General features: G+C 40.2%; 1 long non-coding RNA gene across 1 annotated transcript; it reads right to left on the bottom strand.

Moving 5' to 3' along the window:
- Positions 1 to 629: 629 nt before the first annotated feature.
- Positions 630 to 12,376, bottom strand: LOC127425159 (uncharacterized). The gene is made up of 3 exons (XR_007894569.1): positions 12,244 to 12,376; positions 9,298 to 9,401; positions 630 to 793 (listed from the first exon to the last, which is right to left on the bottom strand). It is a non-coding gene; the product is annotated as an uncharacterized LOC127425159 (long non-coding RNA).
- Positions 12,377 to 16,024: the final 3,648 nt, after the last annotated feature.

Raw genomic sequence — 16,024 nt, 5'->3', positions numbered from 1 at the left:
AATGCAATGCAAAAAATACTGTAAAGTACTGTTTTCTTTCCTTTGAGCAATCAATACTGTAAAATACCGTAATATTTATACCGTAAGTCATTTAACCAACCAAAATTAACAGTAATGTACTGCATTTAAAAATAACAGGATTATACTGTTGATATTTTGAAGTAAATTAACAGCAGTTTTTAAGAGTGTATGCATGCCTTTTAGTGATGGGAATGTAACCCTGGTTAAATAATTGTTCATATTGTTTATAAGATTGCTTGACTAGAATATTATGCCCATCCATATGTCGTAAATTCTTCGTACATCAATAAATATGTATATCTGAAATTTGTTTAAGAAATGAGTAACAACCAATCGGAGCAATGCATTGTTAGCTCCGCCTCTCTTGCTTACGAATAGCGTCATGCAGTTAGAAGACAGACGCAGAGCGACAGAGAAACACGTTCTTGTGTGAGAGTGTTAAAATGAAAAAAATATAACCCATAAACTGTTCAAAATACATATAAATTGAATGAATCAGATTGTCACTTCAAGATCTTGGACAATCAGGTTTTGATCGGGCAATCCAAAACTTATGTGCTGACTCGGTGAGTTTACCACTGATATATCTATCCTTAAAATTGAATGACAAAACATCAGATTATTAGTGTTTTATTTGTTGTTTGTGTAAGAGACAAAATGATGCAATATTGTGATGTTGTATGGGATGGTTTGTTTATTACACGGTGGTTAGGCCTGACCGCATGGTGTATTGCATGTTCGCAGCTGTTGACGCCATTTTGGTTGTACGGGCCTATAAAGAAAGAAAAGAGAGAGAAAAGGACATGAATAGACAGGTAATTGAACATATCACTTGTTATGCCAATGATATACATGTATGTGCTTTATTTGTTCCCTGTGTTGTATATCTTGTAGTAAATCATTTATTGTTACATTATATTGAAACTATATTCTGGTCTGTGGTCATGCCAGGGTTTTTTTTTTTTTTTTGCGTGGATATTCTTCTGAACTGGATTCCTTTAATTGATGGCGAGCCACCCACCTTGATGCAGAAAGTATAACGGACCTAGAGTAAAGGACACTTCTTCTCACTTTATCATTTCTCTTCAGACAAGTAAGAGAGTTCGTTCACAGAGACTGATTCTTTTACTTTATGGGACTGAAACATTTCAGGAACACAACTAAAGGAGTTAAGACGGATCCATTTTCTTATTGAAAAGGATTTTTGAACTTAAAAACTGAATTCAGTGTGGGTAACATACATCATTGATTTAAATGAGTTTTCTTCCATTTCTGTTCACTTTTTACAGTGATTGCGATTGTAATTACTACTACATGAAGGAAGATTTAGAGGGTGCACCCAGGGTATGTTTATATATATAGTTATTGTGTTTTCTCTGGTCATTGTTGTTGTTATGGTAATGTGAAAAAAAAGAGAGAAAACAAAACACTAAAGATTCAAAGTAAAGAAAACATTTATGGTTAACCCACCTTCTGCCTCTGTCTATTACTCAGCACCACTGCCGCCTCTTTTCGCATACCTTGTAGTCTTCTGATAATATTGTCTGGTCCAGTAGTCAGTGAGGTAAGACCTGCTACAATTGTGGCGAGCCAGCCAGGAGGTGGCGCTGTTGCTGAGAATTAACTACTGTGCAAGTGAGTTTATTTCTTTGACTCTTAAAACACAACAATGGATATCGTTGAGGCAGAGGGCATTAAAATCCCAAACTCTGTGATCGTGAGTGGCTTGACTAACAGAGAGCATGACGATGAATTAATTGACACCCTAAAAAGGTATGGCTCTTTTGCCAGAACCCTCACCATTAGTGACAAAAAGTCAGTTTTATCAGAACACAATAATTGAATATAACAGTGGTCAAGCCTTACAATCTCTAGAACCCCAGCTGCCTTATACCCACCAACTGTCCAGCGATCCAGGTATCACTTACCACGTGAGGGCGTTGTCTAGCGTCTTTACACAACAATTGGGAAGTAGCGTCACTAAATCCTACCTGGAAGGATTAAAAGAAATGGCTAAAGTGAGTGGAACAAACTTTGAAGCAGTATTGAGTCGGATGTTGTCACAGATGAGTGCAGAACTCACACCAATGTCCACTGATCTTGAACCTGGAGATGGAAACCCAAGTGAACAGCCATCCCAAGTGCTTCCTAGCGAGAGCTGTAGCATGACATTTGCTAAGCCAAGTCAGGTAGATGAACTACTGTCACAGCACACGCCTATCAAATCAAATGCTCCACCTCTCTATACTTCTCAGCAGGTGTTCAATCCACCTGAAGTCCAGAAACTTATCGTTGAACATGTTGTGAGGAGTGGTGAAGTGGCTGTTCAAGGGTCTGTACAATCACGGCTCAGGGTGTTCTCCGGTAAATGTCCTAGACCTGGAAATGAAGTTGATTATGATACTTGGCGCTCCAGTATTGAGCTTATATTGAAGGACCCTGGCTTATCTGATTTTCATGTGTCCAGGAAGATAGTGGACAGTCTTTTGCCACCCGCAGCAGATATTATAAAGCATCTAAGCCCTGAAGCTCCATCCTCAGCTTACCTTCAGTTGCTGGATTCGGCTTTTGATGTTGTTGAGGACGGCGATGAACTTCTTGCAAGATTTATGAATACTCTGCAAGACGCTGGTGAGAAACCATCCGCTTACCTTTATAGATTGCAGACAGCCTTGAGAATGACTATCAAGAGAGGTGGCATTTCTCCAGAAGAGGCAGACCGGCATCTTCTCAAGCAGTTTTGTAGGGGCTGCTGGGATAATGATTTGATCACTGAACTGCAGCTCGAGCAAAAGCGCAACCGTCCTCCTCCTCTTGCACACCTTCTGTTAATGTTACGTACAGAAGAAGATAAACACAGCGAAGGTCAATCGTATGAAGCAACATCTTGGGTCTTCTAAGCAGAGAGCTCTGATGCATTCTCAAAGAACGTGGGTCTCTGCTGAATTGGAGCAAAAAGAAGCTTCAAACATGGCTTCACTTGCCACTGAGACGCAGGAACTAAAGAAACAGATAGCTAAGCTCCAAAGTCAGCTAGCCAATCTTACGACAAAACCTAAGATCCAGAAGAAATCCCCACTGCCAGAAGCAGTAGACAGACAGGACAAGAGGAGGACGGGAACTGCTGATACCGAGAGTGTGACTCCAGTTAATAAAAAATCAATAAGCAGACCAAGACCATGGTACTGTTTTACCTGCGGTGAGGACGGCCATGTTGCATCTTCCTGCACTTCTGAACCTAACCCTGCGAAAACTCCTAAGGGAGAAGCAGCTCCTGTGGGACTCTCAGAACCCCACCCCCAACCCTGATTTAAACTAAAGCCAGCCCTTGTTGTGGGACAGATGGGGGCTGAATTGAAATCAGACCGTCCCACTACTAAACGTGTCTCAAACAAATGTCAATTTTCTAGAAAGTCAGATGCTAGCCTCCCAAAGGGTTTAGTTGGAGCTAGATGTATTGCAGAGATCAGCATAGCTGGTGAACAGTGTCATTGCTTACTGGACACCGGTTCACAAGTTACTACCATCCCCAAGTCATTTTATGAGCAGCACCTCACTGAATACCCCATTAAATCCATCAATGACATTTTGGAAGTAGAAGGAGCCAATAGTCTTTCAGTTCCATATGAGGGGTACATAGAAGTAGACATTACCTTTCCTAAGGAATTCCTGGGTGTGAGTGTTCAGGTGCCTACCATAGCATTAGTAGTCCCTAATGTGAAACCCCACAATCAGTCTATGGTTTTAATAGGCACAAACACCTTGGATGTTCTCTATGAGCAGAGTTTGAAATCAAATTCCCCAACCTACCAACCATCTTCATTCGGTTACAGAGTGGTTCTGAGCACACTGGAGACAAGGTGGAGACAAAACACAAGTGGTGTTCTTGGCTATGTACGATTGAAAGGCAAAGTACCTGAGGTCATGGCTGCAGGACAGACTGTAGTTGTGGAAGGTTCTGTTGCAGTGCCCCCTGGGGTTGACAAGTGCGTGGTGGTGGAGCATCCATCTAACTCATCTTTGCCTGGTGGGGTGTTTGTTAAACGATGCCTACTTACTCTTCCAAAAAAACCACCTTACCATTTACCAGTGGTGCTTACAAACGAAACTGAACGCAATATAGCTATCCCACCAAGGTGTACAGTAGCAGAGCTCCATGTGGTGGAGTCTTTGCTCCCTCCACCAAACTCCCCTTCAGATGATGAGCCTTTACCTGTGAAGGAACTTGATTTCACCCTAAATTTTGGTGAGTCCCAATTACCTCAAGAGTGGAAGGACCGTATCACTAAACTCAGAGAAATGCCAGAGGTTTTCAGCCAGCACGACTTAGACTTTGGTCACACTCAAAAGGTGAAACATCGCATACAGTTGAATGATGAAACTCCTTTTAAGCACAGTGCACGGCCAATCCACCCACAAGATGTTGAGGCCGTCCGTAAGCATCTGCGAGATCTCCTTGCCAGTGGAGTCATTCGAGAGTCCCAGTCACCCTTCTCCTCACCAATAGTGGTGGTGTGAGAGAAGAATGGAGATGTGCGGCTGTGTATAGATTATAGAAAGTTAAACCTCCAGACGGTGAAGGATGCATATGCACTACCAAATCTTGAGGAGACTTTCTCAGCTCTTACAGGATCCAGATGGTTTTCTGTGCTTGATTTGAAATCTGGATACTACCAGATCGAAGTTGAGGAGTCAGACAAACCCAAAACCGCCTTTGTCTGCCCATTGGGGTTTTGGGAATTCAATCGTATGCCCCAAGGTGTGACCAATGCACCAAGTACTTTTCAAAGATTGATGGAGAAGTGTATGGGAGACATTAATCTGAAAGAAGTACTGGTCTTTTTGGATGACCTGATAATATTCTCGGACACTCTAGAGGAGCATGAGAGACGTCTGTTGAACGTTCTATCTCGCCTCAAAGAGTACGGACTGAAACTGTCTCTGGAGAAATGTAAATTCTGTCAAACCTCCGTTCGCTATCTAGGACATATTGTGTCAGAGCGGGGAGTGGAGACCGACCCCGAAAAAATTCAAGCCTTAAAAACCTGGCCGAGTCCTAAGAACCTTAAAGAACTGAGATCATTTTTGGGCTTCTCTGGCTACTATCGCCGGTTTATTAAGGATTATTCAAGGGTCGTGAAGCCGCTCAATGACCTTACCTCAGATTATCCACCATTAAGGAAAGGTGGTAAAAAGACAGACAAAAATGGTCCATACTACCATCCTAAGGATCCCTTTGGACTCCTCTTTGTGAAGAAGCTTTTCAGTCCGTTATCGAAAAGTTAACTACCGCACCAGTCTTGGGCTTTGCTGACCCCAAACTCCCCTACTTCCTCCATACAGATGCCAGCACCAAGGGATTAGGAGCTGCATTGTATCAGAACCAAGGTGGACAGATGCGTGCTATTGCATTTGCGAGTAGAGGGCTGTCACACAGTGAGTCTAGGTATCCTGCTCACAAACTTGAGTTTCTTGCCCTTAAATGGGCAGTAACTGAAAAGTTTAGTGATTATCTTTATGGCAGCCAATTCACTGTCGTCACTGATAGCAACCCTCTCACTCATGTTCTTACCACTGCAAGATTGGATGCTACTAGTTATCGTTGGCTTGCAGCCCTTTCCACTTTTTCATTTAAGTTGCAGTACAGGGCAGGCAAGTTGAACATTGATGCTGATAGCCTTTCAAGGCGACCTCAAGAGCCTTTTTCAGAGAACCCCATGTGCCAAAAAGAACGTGAAAGGATTGAACAGTTCATACAGCATCATCTTACCAAAGCAGAGGATTCTGTCAGTGCCACCGATGAAGTCGTCCAAGCTATCTGTGAGAAGCACATCGTTAGGCAATCAGCTGAATTCGGGCTGGGCATTGCTCTTATAAGCTCCCTCTCGCTCTGTTCTGACTCTGTACCTGACTGTTATGAACAAGAAGATAGTTCTGATGGGTCATCTGTTCTGTCTCACCTTTCAAAAGACCTTGGTGACAAACAAAGAGCCGATCCAGTTCTTCGAGAGGTGATGTCACACTTGGAGTTGGGAGAAAAACCCCCACCAACAGTAAGGAAGGAACTTCCTGGTCTTCCGTACTTCTTAAAGGAGTGGAACCGCCTTGAGTTAAAGGATGGAGTACTTTACAGGAGACGGAAAGATAAAGATTCCATTACTTACCCGCTAGTGCTCCTGGAAAAACTAAGATCCTCTGTGATGAGCAGTTTACATGATAGTATGGGTCACATGGGGATGGAGAGGACCTTGGATCTGGTCAGAGCCCGATTCTATTGGCCAAAAATGGCTGCTGACGTGGAACAGAAGATCAGGACATGTGGTCGTTGTGTGCGAAGGAAGTCCCCACCTCAAAAAGCAGCACCTTTGGTCAACATCCAAGCCACCAGACCATTGCAATTAGTCTGCATGGACTTTCTCTCCTTGGAACCAGACAGAAGTAACACGAGAGACATATTAGTGATCACAGATTTTTTCACCATGTATGCTGTGGCAGTCCCTACACCCAATCAAAAGGCAAGAACAGTAGCAAAGTGTCTTTGGGAGAACTTCATTGTGCATTATAGGTTTCCTGAATGCCTTCATAGTGACCAGGGCCCCGACTTCGAGTCACGCACAATCAAAGAGCTTTGTGAAATAACAGGCATTCCGAAAATCCGAACAACGCCTTATCATCCAAGGGGGAATCCGGTTGAACGCTTCAACAGGTCTCTGCTGGACATGCTTGGCACATTAGAAGAGAAAGACAAAAGTCGGTGGAGAGATTTTGTCAAGCCATTAGTTCATGCCTATAACTGTACAAAGCACGAAGTCACAGGATTCACCCCCTATGAATTAATTTTCGGGCGCCAGCCTCGGCTGCCCGTCGACCTTGCCTTTTGGGTTGCCATATCAGGACACTCTGCAGATATCCCATTCCGAATATGTCAAACATCTAAAGTCTCATCTGGAAGAAAGCTATTCGCTTGCCTCCCATAGAGCATTAAAGAGTGCCGAGAGGAACAAAATCAGGTTTGACAAGCTTGTGACAAACTCCTCCTTGGAAGCCAATGATCGTGTGTTGGTGAGAAATGTTCGGCTGCGTGGTAAGCACAAGTTAGCAGACAAGTGGGAATCCGAGGTGTATGTAGTAGTAAAACGAGCTGGCGACTTGCCTGTTTACACAGTTCGTCCTGAAACAAGGGATGGTCCTCTTCGTACACTTCACAGGGACCTTTTGCTTCCTTGTGGATTCTTACCAGCATCTGAAGTTTCAAGTCCGACCTTGGCTAAACCTACTTCTAAACCTAGAACACGGAGGAGTCCTGGTATTGAACCATCTGATGATGACAGCTCTTTCTCTGATCCAGAGGATGAATATCCTGATGGTCAGTATGATGCCCTTCCAGTCATCGAAACAGTACGGTTCTTTACAGTTCATGACATCTGTAGATCAAAGGGAGCTTCGGATGTTTCTTTGAATACAGACTCAGCTAATCCAAAACTTTCAGATGATAATACGGCGCAAGCAAATCCAGTTGACGACTCACCTGTCGATGCTCCAGATGAGTACTTGCCTGTTGGCACTCCAGCGGACAACTCACCTGTCAATGCTCCAGGAGTCCCTGAAACAAGTAAGATACCCAACAAAGACCATACCGAATCAGAAGAGAACTTAACTGTTCGAAGAGATGAAGTGACAAACGTAGCTGAAATCCGGGATGCTCCTGTCAAAGGGAGAGAGCAACAGCCAAAAATTGAGGAAGAGCAGAATTTGAGTATTCCGCTCAGACATTCTAGTAGGCAGAGATGTGAACCTGAAAGACTTCCAGCATGGAAACCCTTTGTCTTATGTTGTTCTGTCTTTGTTCCAGGGGTTAAGCGCTGCCTTTGTCAGTTCTCTCAATGGTGTTGAAAATCCAGGTGTCCTTTCCAATTTACCTGATGCCTCACCAAATGTAGTGACTAATCAGCGACGCAGAGCATGCAAAGGGGCTTGCATGATTTCAGGGGGGGAAAGTGTAACCCTGGTTAAATAATTGTTCATATTGTTTATAAGATTGCTTGACTAGAATATTATGCCCATCCATATGCCGTAAATTCTTCGTACATCAATAAATATGTATATCTGAAATTTAAGAAATGAGTAACAACCAATCGGAGCAATGCATTGTTAGCTCCACCTCTCTTGCTTACAAATAGCGTCACGTAGTTAGAAGACAGACGCAGAGCGACAGAGAAACACGTTCTTGTGTGAGAGTGTTAAAATGAAAAAAATATAACCCATAAACTGTTAAAAATACATATAAATTGAATGAATCAGATTGTCACTTCAAGATCTTGGATCATCAGGTTTTAATCGGGCAATCCAAAACTTATGTGCTGACTCGGTGAGTTTACCACTGATATATCTATCCTTAAAATTGAATGACAAAACATCAGATTATTAGTGTTTTATTTGTTGTTTGTGTAAGAGACAAAATGATGCAATATTGTGATGTTGTATGGGATGGTTTGTTTATTACACGGTGGTTAGGCCGGACCGCATGGTGTATTGCATGTTCGCAGCTGTTGACGCCATTTTGGTTGTACGGGCCTATAAAGAAAGAAAAGAGAGAGAAAAGGACATGAATAGACAGGTAATTGAACATATCACTTGTTATGCCAATGATATACATGTATGTGTTTTATTTGTTTCCTGTGTTGTATATCTTGTAGTAAATCATTTATTGTTACATTATATTGAAACTATATTCTGGTCTGTGGTCATGCCAGGGTTTTTTTTTTTTTTTTGCGTGGATATTCTTCTGAACTGGAATCCTTTAATTGATGGCGAGCCACCCACCTTGATGCAGAAAGTATAATGGACCTAGAGTAAAGGACACTTCTTCTCACTTTATCATTTCTCTTCAGACAAGTAAGAGAGTTCGTTCACAGAGACTGATTCTTTTACTTTATGGGACTGAAACATTTCAGGAACACAACTAAAGGAGTTAAGACGGATCCATTTTCTTATTGAAAAGGATTTTTGAACTTAAAAACTGAATTCAGTGTGGGTAACATACATCATTGATTTAAATGAGTTTTCTTCCATTTCTGTTCACTTTTTACAGTGATTGCGATTGTAATTACTACTACATGAAGGAAGATTTAGAGGGTGCACCCAGGGTATGTTTATATATATAGTTATTGTGTTTTCTCTGGTCATTGTTATTGTTATGGTAATGTGAAAAAAAAAAAAGAAAGAAAACAAAACACTAAAGATTCAAAGTAAAGAAAACATTTATGGTTAACCCACCTTCTGCCTCTGTCTATTACTCAGCACCACTGCCGCCTCTTTTCGCATACCTTGTAGTCTTCTGATAATATTGTCTGGTCCAGTAGTCAGTGAGGTAAGACCTGCTACAGGAAGATCGGATCATTTTACTGACTTGAATCTTTGAGTCTCGTTCAGCAAAATTAACGAATCTTCATTCAAGTCATTTCGTTCATTTCAGCAGAATTAAAGTGTTACATTTTCAATAGCCAAAGAGAGGTCTGCTCTTTACTCCTAGGTGATAATGGTGACAGAAATGTGGTGCTGCAAAACGCGTAGTGCGGGCGAGAGCGCCCTTGGGTGTCAGAAAGGAAGAGGAGACATTTTCTGCTCTCTATGATTTTATTTTATCTATTCATCCGTTTATATATCTCTTTCATTTATTATTATTATTAACCTTGGCTGGGTTTCCCGACGCACTAAGTAGGATGTTAGTAGCACTTAAGAAGTACTTAATCTCTAAAACGCGTTTCCCAAAAGCATCGTTATCAAAGTAGTTCGTAAAAACGTTCATAAATTAACGCTCTTGAACTGCCCTTAAGTCCATTAAGTACAACTTAAACATATCTTTCTGGCATCTTTCACAGTTTATCAAAGACAATGGGACATTTAATAAATTGCATTAATATATTTTGATCATTGGAAAGCCATTGTAAACTATTTCACAGGATTAAAAAAGTGTTGAAAATCGCTATGAAATCAATAAGCAGTCTCCGCAGTCTGTGCATGCAATGTGATAGGTCTAAATTTACATGACACGTAATACAGTATAACCTTATATCAGCTTTCTTTGATAAGCATAGCCTAATTGTAATGGCAATAGAAAGACGACATGTTCTTATTAAATAGATTATTTAAGAAGACATGTGTGAGTAATGTGACCACGCAGTTTAAAAATTAAATAAATATGCCTTAATAAATAATTAAAATATGATTAACAGAGGAGATTAGAGCGAGAGTGTGCAATGAGTGATTCCCTCCTCTTCCTTCCTCCAATGGCTGGTTCAAATCGGCTTGCCTATAGTCTTTTTACAAGGCAGTAACAAATTGCATTATGCATAATGATGCCTAATTTCTTTAATTAAATTCTGTAATAGTAAGGTAAAAAACACTGGCACCTCAACAAGCTTACAAACAACTGCATGTTTGTCAGTATTTCCACCTTATTTTAATTTTGAGAAGACAAACACCTGGACATACTGGCCAAAGTGATCAGCACATTTGGACTGGACAGCTCCCATAACGAAGCACTTAAGTTCAACTTCATAACGAACGATCTACGTGCTGGTTTGGGAAACAGGCGTAACTCTATTGTAAAATAACGAGCAACATCATTTAAGATGATCGTTAAAACTTTTTTAAAAGTTACAACGTTATCTGGAAACCCAGCACTTGTCTATTAAGATGCTCTTCGCTCTGTAGCATTACTCCAGAGCACTATATCTACGAGCATTTTCAAGTTCTACTTAAGTTAAGATGGCTTTGGGAAACGGGAGATGACTTGTAAGATGTATTTTACGATCTAGGCTTACGATGCTTTTGTGAAAGGAGGCCCAGAGCTGCGCAGTGCGCTCACATCTGCGATTAAAAACTTGCGATTAGAAATTTGAACCCATTCACATGTGAGCGATAAGCTTTGTGTCTATCTTGGAAAATCCACAAATGTAGCATATTGACAGCGTTGCAACAACAACAAAAAAAACATCTGGGTGGAGGTAATGTTCCCTCTGCGCCCTATCGCGCAGCTGCACTCAAGAGACGCAATCCATAATTTAATGAGCTGTACCCAAAAACAAGAGCAGGAGAAATTGAGAGGTGATTAAATAAAATTCAAAATATAATTCTGTTTGCCCGACAATTCATGCATGCGAGTCCTTTATCTAGATGCTTGACTTGAAGAGAACAAGCTTAATGATGTTGAATTTTGACACGGTAACACTAAATTCAACATGTTTTTTGTAGAACCACCATGCCATGTGTTCCTCTAATAGACTATTCATATTAGTAGTTGACAGATAATGTATAATTAATATAATAACATAATATAACATTAGAATTTAATGTATAATGAATGTTAATAAATAAATATATTAAAATGGTATTTATTCTTGTAGTGTTTACTACAAAGCAGGAAATAGGAAAATGCATATTCTTTGGTGTGTTGGAGTTTCAGAAATGGCTCAAATGATCTGAAAATGAATATTAATAGTAATACATGTCATTATTATTTCAAAACGTGGTATGTATATGGGATTGATTATTTTGCACTCTCTATATTTTAGTTTATGTACTGTAAAACACTAAACAATTAAGTCGAGAATGTTTGAATGTGAATTTAATTTGGTCAATGCTAAGAGTTAATCTCAGACAGCATGAAATGGCCACAGACCATTCATAGCAAGCATGATTTAAATTGCAGCATAAATTGCAAGAGCTGTCAGAAAATCCTGTCATGGTCTGGTCACCTTGTCAGGTTTAGTTGCTACCTGACGGGACCATGGCAGTATTGGCCTGACTCTGTGTTTTGTGTGTCCCCTTTGTGTTACTCTCCGGTGATGTCATGGTTGACATCATCGTCCCCTGTCTGTCTTGTGTTTTGTGTTCATGTTCGTGTTTTGTGTGGCGCACAGGTCTGGCAGTGGGTTATCGCTGTGCGGGATTTGCCGCCATGTGCCCTCCGGTGATGTCACGCCCCTTGTCTGTTTTGTCAAAGTGTGCTTACGTTTTGCCCTTCTGTGTCTCAGGTGTTGCTGGCATGCTGAATCAGCGTTTCCATGGGAACCCTGATTGTTTCCATGGGAACGCTGATCATTACAACATTCAGCTGTGAGCGACACCTGCCTCGTGTTTTTCTTATTTAAACCCCCGTGTGTCATATCAGATCAGTGTTTACTGTTCTGTAACTGTTTCTGTTAGTGTTTGCTGTACCTTAATGTTTGTTGTTCTCCTGTTGGTTGCTCTGTCTCCAGTGGTGTTTGCCCATCAGATCGCCGCTGCCTGGTGCTTGCGCTCGAGGAGGATTCCTTGGTTTCTGCCCGCGTGTCGGGAGACTGGTTCTGGGCTCTGCTTCGCACCACACCACGCTTCAACGGACTGTTCCAGACTTCCACAGCGCACACACTGATGAACACAATATCCTCGCCCCAGTGGCTTCCGTATTGAGCTCGACCGAGCTAGCACAGTGCTTAGTGCTGACTGTTCGTTAAAGAATTGTGAACTTTACATCTGCTCGTGGGTCCTGTCTCTACATACTCTGACAAATCCATTATGATTGGCTGGCAGCTCTTATGAGGTGCACAGGTTTTTATAACTTTATCAGAAAACAAAATGTTGTTTAGAGGCTACAACAATGAGCACCTCTGTGGAAGAACTATAGTCGAAAACGACTTTTATTAGATTAGCCAAAGTTTGGGGGGAAAAAAAAAGCAGTTAAGAGCACTGCTTTAAACAGATTGTTAAAGGGATTATTTGCATTTTTGTAAGTCATGCCACAATAAGTAAAAAAAAAATAAATAAAAACATTTTTTTTTGCTATTACAAAAAAAAAGGTTAATTTTGGACATGCAGTTCTCTGTTCAACCAGTAGGGGTAAAATGGTTGATGGTAAAAAAGGTTGTCAAAGTTGCGCACTGTCCTCCTCTATTGAATTATGCTGGTTTCGTGTCTCTATGTCCTTAAATAAAAAAGCTATTACAAAAAAAAGGTTAATTTTGGACATGCAGTTCCCTATTCAACCAGTAAAAATGAAAGGTTGTGAAAGTTGTGCAATGTCCTCTATTGAATGACGCTGGTTTTGTGTGTCTCAATCATCAAAAAAAGCTATTACAAAAAGATAATTTTGGACATGCAGTTCCCTATTCAACCACTAGGGGTAAAATGAAAGGTTGTGAAAATTGCACACTGTCCGCCTGTATTGAATGATGCTGGTTTCGTGTCTCTATGTCTTTCAACAAAAAAGCTATTACAAAAAAAGTTTAATTTTGGACATGCAGTTCCCTATTCAATCCATCGGGGTAAAATGAAAGGTTGTGAACTTTGCGCACTGTCCGCCTCTATTGAATTGCCCTGGTTTGGTGCCTCTATCTCCTACAACAAAAAAGCTATTACAAAAAGAAAGATAATTTTGGACATGCAGTTCCCTATTCAACCAGTAAAAATTAAAGGTTGTGAAAGTTGTGTACTGTCCTCTATTGAATGATGCTTGTTTTGTGACTATCTCAATCATCAAAAAAGCTAATACAAAAAAAAAAAAAGAAATTGTATTGGACATGCAGTTCCCTATTCAACCACTAGTGGTAAAATGAAAGGTTGTGAAAGTTGAGCACTCTCCTCCTCTATTGAATGACACTGGTTTTGTGCCTCTATCTCTCAACAAAAAAGCTCTTACAAAAAGAAAGATAATTTTGGACCTAAAGTTCCCTATTCAACCAGTAGGGGTTAAAAGAAAGGTTGTGAAAGTTGTGCAATGTCCTCCTCTATTGAATGACTCTAGTTTCATGTCTCTATCGCCTTCAACAAAAAAGCTATTACAAATAGAATGTTAATTTTGGACATGCAATTCCCTATTCAACCTCTAGGGATAAAATGAAAGGTTGTAAAAGTTGCACACTGTCCTCTATTGAATGACACTGGATTCGTGCCTCTATCTCCTTCAACAAAAAAGCAATTACAAAAAGAATATTAATTTTGGACATGCAGTTCCCTATTCAACCAGCAAAAAGTAAAGGTTCTGAAAGATGTGCACTGTCCTCCTCTATTGAATGACGCTGGTTTCGTGTCTCTGTCTCAATCATCAAAAAAGCTAATACAAAAAGAATATTAATATTGGACATGCAGTTCCATGTTCAACCACTAGTGGTAAATTGAAATGTGAAAGTTGCGCATTGTCCTCTATTGAATGACGCTGGTTTCATGCATCTATCTCTCATCAAAAAAGCTATTACAAAAAGGTTAATTTTGGACATGCAGTTCCCTATTCAACCAGTAGGGGTTAAAAGAAAGGTTGTGAAAGTTGAGCATTGTCCTCCACTATTGTTTTGCTAGTTTTGTGCCTCTATCTCCTTGAACAAAAAAGCTATTACAAAAAGAAAGATAATTTTGGATGTAAAGTTCCTTATTAAACCATTAAAAATGAAGGGGTGTCAAAGTTGTGCAATGTCCTCCACTATTGAATGATGCTGGTTTCATGCCTCTATCTCTTTCAACATAAAAGCTATTACAATAAGAAGGTTAATTTTGGACATGCAGTTCCCTATTCAACCACTTAGGGATCAAATGAAAAGTTGTGAAAGTTGCGCAATGTCCTCTATTGAATGACTCTAGTTTCATGTCTCTATCTCCTTCAACAAAAAAGCTATTACAAATAGAATGTTAATTTTGGACATGCAATTCCCTATTCAACCTCTAGGGGTAAAATGAAAGGTTGTAAAAGTTGCACACTGTCCTCTATTGAATGACACTGGATTCGTGCCTCTGTCTCCTTAAACAAAAAAGCAATTACAAAAAGAAAGATAATTTTGGACATGTAGTTCCCTATTCAACCACTAGGAGTAAAATGAAAGGTTGTGAAAGTTGCACACTTTCCTCTATTGAATGACTCTAGTTTCGTGTCTCTATCTCCTTCAACAAAAAAGCTATTACAAAAAGAAAGATAATTTTGGACATGTAGTTCCCTATTCAACCAACAGGGGTAAAATGAAAGGTTGTGAACGTTGTGCACTCTCCTCTATCGAATGATGCTGGTTTTGTGTCTCTACCTCTTTCAACAATAAATGTATTACAAAAGAATGTTAATTTGGGACGTGCAGTTCCTCATTCAACCAGTAAAAATGAAAGGTTGTGAAAGTTGTGCATTGTCCTCCTCTATTGAATAACGCTGGTTTTGTGTCTCTGTCTCCTTCAACAAAAAAGCTATTACAAAAAGTAGATGAATTTTGGACATGCAGTTCCATATTCAACCACTAGGGGTAAAATGAATGGTTTTGAAAGTTGCGCACTGTCCTCCTCTATTAAAAGATGCTGGTTTCATGCCTCCGTGTCCTTCAACAGAAAACTATTTAAAAAGGAAGTTTAATTTTGGACATGCAGTTCCCTATTCAACCAGTAAGGGTAAAATGAAAGGTTGTGAAAGTTGCGCACTTTCCTCCTCTATTGAATGACTTTAGTTTCGTGTCTCTATCTCCTTCAGCAAAAAAGCTATTACAAATAGAATGTTAATTTTGGACATGCAGTTCCTTATTCAACCAACAGGGGTAAAATGAAAGGTTGTAAAGTTTGTGCACTCTCCTCCTCTGTCGAGTGATGCTGGTTTTGTGTCTCTACCTCCTTCAGCAAAAAATGTATTACAAAAGAATGTTAATTTGGGACATGCAGTTCCTTATTCAACCAGTAAAAATGAAAGGTTGTGAAAGCTGTGAACTGTCCTCCTCTATTGAATAACGCTGGATGTGTGCCTCTGTCTCCTTCAACAAAAAAAGCTATTACAAAAAAAAAGTTCCCTTAGGACATGCAGTTCCCTATTCAACCACTAAGGGGTAAAATGAAAGGTTGTGAAAGTTGATCTGTGTCCTCATCTAATGAATGACGCTGGTTTCATGTCTCTATCTCCTTTAAAAAAAAAAAACTATTACAAAAAAAAATTAATTTTGGACATGCAGTTCCCTATTCAACCAGTAGGGGTAAAATGAAAGGTTTTGAACGTTGCGCAATG

Source organism: Myxocyprinus asiaticus, chromosome 34 (genome assembly GCF_019703515.2).
Source record: "Myxocyprinus asiaticus isolate MX2 ecotype Aquarium Trade chromosome 34, UBuf_Myxa_2, whole genome shotgun sequence".
Classification (NCBI taxonomy): Eukaryota; Metazoa; Chordata; class Actinopteri; order Cypriniformes; family Catostomidae; genus Myxocyprinus; species Myxocyprinus asiaticus.
This window is presented reverse-complemented; position numbering and strand designations above follow the sequence as displayed.